Source organism: Hipposideros armiger, unplaced genomic scaffold, assembly GCF_001890085.2.
Source record: "Hipposideros armiger isolate ML-2016 unplaced genomic scaffold, ASM189008v1 scaffold_563, whole genome shotgun sequence".
NCBI lineage: Eukaryota > Metazoa > Chordata > Mammalia > Chiroptera > Hipposideridae > Hipposideros > Hipposideros armiger.
The window spans coordinates 1,154,134-1,162,756 of record NW_017731913.1 but is presented as its reverse complement, the minus strand read 5'-3'; the positions used below and the strand labels follow the sequence as shown (position 1 = coordinate 1,162,756).

Sequence of the window (8,623 nt, the reverse complement as noted above, 5' to 3'; positions counted from 1 at the left end):
ATATATATATATATATATATACACACACACACATACTTTATGTATAGTTTTAATTTAACATTAAAACTATTGTAAAGTGGAACTGTGGAACTATGATTCTTTTTTTTTCTTACGATTTTATTGGGGAATTGGGGAAGGGGAACAGAAAAATTGCTGTCCTTTTGTTCTTCAGTCTAGTTGTGGAGGACGTTGCTTCACTGGCCCATGTTGGTACTGTGATCATTGCGCTCTTCCCAGGTGAGGCAGTTGGTTGCTGGCTTCTGGATGGCCGCTCACGGCGGCTCTTGGAGCTGATTCTTAATTCTGGTTTCATTAGCATCACCTGGGGAACATTTTTAAAGAGTGGTGCCAAGGTCTTACCCCAGACCAATTAAACCAGAATGAGAAGCATGTTGCCTGAGGTTGTTTTTTTTAAACTTTGTTTTCTTTTTTCAGATTTTATTGGGGAATTGGGGAAGGGGAACTGCCAAGTTGTTGTCCTTCAGTCTTAGTTGTAGAGGGCGCAGCTAGCTCAGCTCCAAGTCCAGTTGCCAACCGGCCACCGATCGGCAGCTTGTGGCCGCTCAGCTCAAGGTGTTGTGTTCAATCTCATTTGCGGGTGAGCATAGCCCATCATTCCATGCTGGAGTTGAACTGGAAACCTTGTTGTTAGGAGCACATGCTCTCACCAGCTGAGCCATCCTGCCACCTGTTGGCAACTCAGCATCAGCTCAGCTCGGGTGCAGCTCACTGGCCCATGTGGGAATCGAACCGGCAACATTGTTGCCGAGTGGCCGGCCCCTTCTTCTTCTTTTTTAACTTCTTAAGTAATTTCTGATACACAGTAGGGTTAAGAAATCAGAGGGGAAAAGTGAAGCTTTCAACCATTTAACACTGTCTTTTTAAAATAAGATTTTTAATTCTTCAAGGTGGCTTTCAAAATCGAGATTTAAGTTGAGAAATAATAGACTATATAGCCTCCCCTTATCTATCAGCTAACAAATATCTTGCTGAAGGGTTTGTGGTAGGAACTGTGGGAGAATAAAAAGAAGCGGGACAAGGGTGAGAAGGCAGCTTCTCCATGCCTTCATCCATGTCTTCATGGAGTTTACCAACCAGTTGGGGAAATTACATAATCATGTATGCGTTGGTCTTTTTTGATTGTGAGAGATATCCAACTAAGCTTAGGGCACAAAGGGCTTGTAGCACCCAAAGACTGGGAAGTAGGTGGACATTAGGTGCAGCTAAAACCAGGAACTGACAACCAGCAGGACCCAATATCTTATCTCTTTCTCTGCATGGCTACGGACAGCTGCTGCATGTTACAACTTAGCTTCACTAACCTGGAGAGGCATTGGCCTGACTCTCAGTCCCAAGTCTACACCCCTGGGACTTGACTCACATTAATATGTGTTCTACAATAGTCCTTTAAAAGCGTGTGTGGGGACAGACTTGCCAGGCAAACAAAACAAGTGTCCAGTACACTTGTCAGCACTGGAGAACAGTGAGGTACAGAAGTAATGACTGAAGGAATCATACAGAATGTTGCCATACCCCAGCCAAATAAAAGCTGGGCCCTTGGAGCAGCCTCTTTGCAGAGTTTAGGCTTCTCACCATATGTGGAGTGTGGAGGTGGTTAGGACGAAATAAGGCAGTGCATATAGGGTGCTTAAAACACAGAGCATCACTGCCTACCCCATACCTCAACAAGCAGCAAGCCTGCGGGAAGTTTAGTTTCATCTATGGTGTTTGAGAGACTGAGATGGAGTGATGTCCTCAACTCTATTTATTTATTTATTTATAATTTATTTTAATTACAGCTGACATACAAGATTAGCTTCAGGTGTATAACACTGTGATTAGACATTTATATACTTTACAAAGTGATCACCACAATAAGTCTAGTACCCATCTGTTGCCATACATGGTTATTACAATATAATTATTATACTTATATTCCCTATGATGTACATTACATTTCTCTAATTTTATAACTGGAAGTTTGTACTTCTTAATCCCCTACCCCTTTTCCACCCAACCCCCTATTCCCTCCCCTCTGACAACCATCAGTTTGTTGTCTATATCTATGAGTGTCTGTTTCCTTTTGTTCGTTGTTTTGTTTTTATGGTTTCACATATAAGTGAAATAAAACAGTATTTGTCATTCTCTGCCCATCTTATTTAATATAATACTCTCTAGGTCTATCCATGTTGTTGCAAATGGCAAGATTTCATTCATTTTTATGGCTGAGTAATATTCCATTCCTACCATATCTTGGCTATTATAAACAATGCTGCAATACACATGGATGGTGGGGGGAAGGGAGGTAGGTTGGAAGTGGGCGGGCATGTATCTTTTTGAATTAGTGTTTTTGTTGTCCTTGGATAAATACCCAGGAGTGGATTTGCTGGGCTGTCTTCTTCAACTCGTAAGATCCATGACAGAGGGATTTCTAACATGTATTTGGCAGTTGCTTTCGTTGCAGCTCAGAGGGCTGTGCCCAGCATCCAGAGAAGGTTTTCAAGGATTATAAAATAAAGGACTATGCTGAGGAAATGGTTTGAAATTAACAGTGCCAATTTGCTTCCCAAGTAGGAAGTGAGCACCTTATTTCTGAGACGCCGAAAATAGGAAATATTATTTTTTCTAACCACCAATAATTGCCTTGATGAGGTAGACACAGGATTGTGGCTCCTGGTTGTTTTATTTGTTTCCTAATCATTCTAATTTAGTCTTGAAATTACACGAATAATTTCTTAGATTTTTTTTTCTGTTATCATTTATGATCCTGTCAATTCTGTTTAACTCTATCAGAGTGGTAATAACTGTGGCCAAGTACCTAAAAGTGTATGGTCTTTTTTCCCATCAGTGATATTTGAACACACGCACACACACACACACACACACACACACACACACACACACACACACTTAAAATAATTTGATTCCATCACTTAAACTACCTAAAATAATTCCTAAATACTTGAAAACATGAAACTATCTCCATCAAGCTCCTATCTCTATCAGACGGAAATATTTTTAAAGCAGATTTTAAAGAATAAACTACATTAAACCCCTTACTGGAAAAAAAGTCACTTCTGGACAGTGACCAAGCCAAAGCAATTTTAGTTCAAATTGGTTTTCCTGGAAAAGCTAAAAATGTAGTTCAGAAAAGAAATGCCTTGGCAACTTTACAAATCAACACTCAAAAACTAACAAGGTCGGTCTACATATCCTCCCCTTGAGTGATTCTGAAGTGCTAGCATTAAAAGAATCTCCTAGGACACTTGTCAAAACGCAGATTCCCAGGCCCAGTCAGTAACTCCGACCCAGACCCAGGTGAGTTGAAGAGCACATCAATGGTTCTTAAGCTTTTTGAGATTATAGACTCCTTTAAGAGGCTAATAAAATTATTTAATCTTTTCTCCAGAAAGATGCACAAATACATACCTTTTTGTATACTAATTTAAGGACGGTCATACTTCCCTTAAAATGCTTACAGGAACTTTTGTGGCAGTAAGTCTCAGAGCTGGAGAGTTGGGCTTGTCTTTATGTTTCATGAGCCCCACAACCCACAATTCAGATTTGTTCCAATGAGGGGCATGATCCTTTATGGCCCCAAGTCTCACCCTATGGGAATCACGTGTCACTAATACACATAACACACTTCTTATATGCTGGCCACTTCATGAAATGATTTAAATAAATTTAATCATTGTAAGACCCCCTTAGAGGCAGATGACATATCTTCACTTTACAAACAAGAAAACTGAGGTGTGTAAAGGGGAAATAGCTTGCCTAAGGTCACATGCTAATAACAAACAGGTCCTGGGTTTGACCCTGAGCTCTCCCTCCCCCCCAATTATATTAGTCTCTTTTCATTCTTTTAGTAATGTCTTCCAGAGTTAACTAATTCCATTTGTAGGTGATGAAAGGTCTAAGGAATCCACTCCAAATGTTGGCTGTGCTGTGAGCATGGTCTTTTCCTTCACTTCAGCTCTGAATTGAGACTTTTGATCCTTGTTTTTTCTATTCCAGTCTCAGAAGTAGTTTTCGCTGTAGAAGTTATCTGAAGACAGCCTGATGCTTTATGGTAGTGGTCTACCAGGCTCTAGCTTCTCCAGGAATACGACACAGGATGGATTTAATATGTATTAAACTAAGAGGCATTCTCTCAAATGAGTTTAAATGCATTTTATTTTTAGACACCCTACATGACATGTTTTTCTTAACAACAATGCCTCCACTCCAAATAAATCAAGATCAAGATAAACGAAAAGCTCAAGGTAACATCAGTCCCATCTGTCCTAGTCCTGGTGTGTGGATGAAAAGCAGCAGCCAGTTATGATGATGACAGGTGACGGATCCCAACAGCCAACTGTGTTAACATCTTTCCATTTCTAAACCATCCTTGAAGAAAATCATTTATGGGGTCACAGCATCCTCACGGTAGTCCAGCAGAGCAACCGTGCCATCTGGATTCATGTTTTCACCAATAACGGACTGGTAGTTTTTGAAATTAGCAAGGATGTGCTTGATTTGTTCTGTAGTTGCTTGTCTTTGTTCTTCACATTTCCCTTTGATTGGTTTCATGTAATCCTTGATGTACTTCTTGAAGGCTTCTTTTGTGAAGCTGGTTTCCTGCAAATGATGGTTCATGACAATATTAACACCAGCGGCTATGGTGCTTTTAGTACCTTCGCCCTCGAGGCCTTCAGCGGAGGTATTTCCACCAATGAGCAAGTCTTCAATGTTACCGTCTGTCCTACTGACTATCTTCTCCTCTGCCCCCAAGCACAGCCCATCTGTGATCTCCCGGATCTCGTAGATGTCAGAGAACATCTCATCATGGCTGATGAAGTCTGGGTGGGTGATGATGATGATAGGTGGGAGGAGACCACGCGGGGCTGGCTTAGCAGGAGCTCGGAGCCAGTGCGATGCAGCCTGAGCCCCGCTCGGAGGGAAGGGGGAGCAGGCAGAAAAGGGAGCCTGAGCTCTTAACCTCTCTGGCAGAGTTCTTCAGTCTTGGCACTGGTGACATTTGGGGCTGGATAGTTCTTTGTTGTTAGGGTCTGTCCTATGCACTGCAAGATGTTTAGCAGCATCCTTGGCCTCTACCCATGAGATGCCAATACCACTCTTCCACTCAAGTTGTGACAACCAAAAATGTCTCCAGACATTGCCAAATGTACCCTGGATGAGAACCACACTCAAGGATGAGATACACTCCTTGATGGCACTACCTAGTGAGCTGCTGTCACTGAGGGGAGGCTAGGGACTCTCTCAAGTCTCATGGGGCAGGAGCCACGCTGGGAGCCATCATTCCAAGATCTCACACACCGGAGGTAAAGGGCTTCAGGACGGAACGCACCACAGTTCCTTTCCAGCTTCCTGCTTCTCTAAATTCATCATTTCTAAAAGCTCTACCAGTGAGCTTTCTTAGAATGCAAATGCTTACATGAAGGTGAATTACTCCTAAATTTGCCTATAAAACAACACAACGCTGTTGTTCATTTGAAAACCATCTTCTGCAGTCCAAACAGGCCCACACCGACAAGATTCTCAGTTGTGTTACCTCTGAGAGTCCAAGACCTGAGGAAAGAGAGCTGGAATGGGACTGCTGCCAGTCTCAGGGTTGTGCTACCAGCAGACAGGAAACGAGCAATTGGTCACTGCACTCACCCTTTGGTTTCCCGAAGTGTGGGAGACAGTTGCTATGTCATGTGTTAGTGGATTATGAAACTGAGAACTAGGAAAGTCCACACTGGATCCTGTCAGGGTGGGTGTGGGGTTGTGTGGGTGTGTGGGGGGGTTGTGAATAAAAGCTCGATTTAAAAATAATTTGGTGGCATAAAGTTTGAGGATGTGGTTACATGAAGTTTTTAAAGCATTTTAGAAAAATCAGTAATAACAATCTTTGCTGTACAACTCTGATGGTGGTTGTATCTCTAGAGAAGATCATTAAGATGGAAATCTCCATGCCACCTATCAAAGGTAATAAAGAGACCTATCTGGTCAGCAAATGTTTAAGTATTTACAATGTGTCAGGCACTCTGATCAAAAGGAGAGCCTTGCCCTTGATTAGCTTACCGTGTGAAGAGGGAATGAGCACAAGCCTGGCCTTGGCAGGGACATACTCAGGTGTGCTGGGGGCACACAGGCTGGGCAACACATAACGGGGATCAAGAAAGACTCCATGCAGGAGGCGAAGTCTGGGTCCAGACCCGGAGATGAGAGGACTTCGCTGGGCTTAAGTGGGGGCAGACTGTGGAGGGGTAGCCAAGGGAATAGCATCCACTGAACAAATGGAGGTGCTCGGATGGGAGGGAGAGAAGAGATGAGCACATGTGTGAATGCCAAGTTCACAGTGTGGCTGGAATGGAGTTGGAAGGGCGAGAGATGGGTGGACAGGTGAGGGTGTAAGAGGTCACGTGGACTGTTCTAAGACTTCTGCAGACCTCAACACCTTTGGAGGCCCCATCACACATTTATCAAACATATTAAAATGTATTCTGATCCCATCTTAGAGTAATTTATAAATAAAAAAGAATTGCAGTTTACTATTTAATACCATATGAATTTCTATTTTAAAGTTTTCTTTTTGTACTTCAGAGCCAGTAATTCTTTTTTTCAGATATGAAGCATTTTCAAAGGGTCTTGAAAAGCTGGTATGCTGTAGGCACCATGTGTACAGGGCCCAATTGATAACAATAGCCTTGTTTTAAACTTGCAGGTATAAATCTGATAACTGTCTCCCCCTCCAACCTCTTACTGCCCAGTGTTCATTCTCTCCTTTTTCCTGCCCTTCCTGAGTTTTAGCAGGGCCAGCGAGCACTCAGCTAGGCTGGTCCCAGCTTTTCTTACAGCAAGGAACAGTTATGTGACTAAAGTTTTGGCCCTTGGTGTGTGTACAGAAGTGATATGTGAAAATTTCAGGTCACATCCTTGAAAAGGAAGCCAGCGGCCCCCACTTCCTTCTTCTGTGCCCATCTCTGTGGGCTGGAATGTGGATGTAGTGGTGGTGAAATGATGTCAGCCACGTAGAGAAGGACAACATCCTAGGGCAGCGGTTCTTAAACTTTGGCATGCATCAGAGTCACCTGGAGGTCTTGTTAAGACAAACGTTAGGCCCCATCACCAGAAATCTGACTCAGTGGGTCTGAATCATTTCTAACAAGTTTCCAAGTGATTCTGGTGCTGCAGTCAGGGTCACTGCGTGGAAACTTCTTGGCAAGAGAAAATAATCCATCACGGCCAGTTGGTGGATGCCCAGCTTACAACCCAGGCATCCTGAAACCCCACCTAGCATTTTTTCCATAATGTCGCATTACCATATTTCATATTGAGTTAAATTTTCTAATGAATGATTTTTCCCGGTGAAAAGTGATTTATTGTGGGGGATGACTTTTGTGCAAAATTTCCCACATGGAATGGTTCAATGAGTTCTTGCGCCCAAGAATTGCAAATCTCTAAGATGAACCACAAGATAAAAAGTTCTGAAGTGAAGAGCGATTGTTATCGTTTATTCGTTTATTTTGTGGATTATTCGGGTTCCTTGCTTTCTCCTGACACCCACTTTTAACCTTCTGATGGGTTTATTTTTACCCTCTAACCATTTCATTACTGAAACATAAACCAAACTCTGGAAAGGAATATGGTGATGAGCAAAAAAACCAAAATTATGATTTAAATTGAGACTTCAGGGTTTTCTGTGGATTACCATGTCCCACCTTATCAAAGAAAAAAATGAACTTTAATTAGAATATAAAGCAATTCTTTCTGAAAATGTGGGATGGAAGAGGTCAGTCTTGGGTATTGGGAGTATGATTTATCCCTCAGAAAAATCTTCACCCCAGATAAGACTGGGATGAAAGACCTTGGGGGTTTATCAAATTTTACTCTAGCATTGGTGGGAGAAAAAAAAGGGAAGAAAAATGAAGCAGGGTGAAAAATCAGGTGATTGAGAGGAAGAGAGAAAAGACAAGGCAGAGAAACTTGTTAATTACAGGACTTTCTGAGCAAGATATTTTTCTTCCTTTCACAAGTTAGAAGCTGTTGAATAATTCATGCTAAGCGTGGAAAGGCTGCCTTTTCCCTGGGTGATGTATCACTGAGCAGGAAAGAGCTGAGAGTGGGTTCACCACATCAGCCACCCCTCTTGCTTCTGAGCACAGGGTGGGTGCTCTTCTCTGGAGCTCAGCTTCTGCTTTTGCAGCTAAGCATCCTTGCTGCCTGCCTGCCTGCCTGCCTGCCTGCCCACCGTCTGGGCTTGCAGCCTGCCACTTTCCTTTCCCCAGCCCTGCTGCCAGCTGAGAAGCCTCCCAGCAGCTGCTGGTTTCTGCCAAGGACCATGTGTGTGGATGCTGCCTGGGAGAAGCGGGCACTTGCTCCTGGCACTCATCCCAGCTGAGTTTCTCCTGTTGATTTCGGGACCACAGATGCTGCTGCAGAGGAAGTATTTCCTGGCATCCCTCCCTCTGCTACCGCCAGCTTAGGACCGGCCCCAAAGTAAGGTACTCCCAAGCCCTTTCCCCTGGCATTTCCCCCAGCTGGGGTATCCCTGCTTTCTCTTGGAAACTAGGGGCTCCATCTGGCAACATTCCCGTGTGTGTGTGTGTGTGTGTGTGTGTGTGTGTGTGTGTGT

General features: G+C 43.2%; 1 protein-coding gene and 1 pseudogene across 4 annotated transcripts in view; one reads left to right on the top strand and one right to left on the bottom strand.

The window, feature by feature from the left end:
• Positions 1 to 2,363: 2,363 nt before the first annotated feature.
• Positions 2,364 to 8,623, bottom strand: part of LOC109371363 (translationally-controlled tumor protein pseudogene) — a 7,361-nt pseudogene continuing 1,101 nt past the window's right edge.
• Positions 5,586 to 8,623, top strand: part of GPR88 (G protein-coupled receptor 88) — a 6,504-nt gene continuing 3,466 nt past the window's right edge. Inside the window, exons 1-2 of one of the 4 annotated variants that reach the window (XM_019623832.1) lie at positions 5,586 to 5,973; positions 8,277 to 8,492. The gene's annotated coding sequence lies outside the window, so the exon portion shown is untranslated. The other 3 variants (XM_019623833.1, XM_019623834.1, XM_019623830.1) reach the window with 3 other exon arrangements.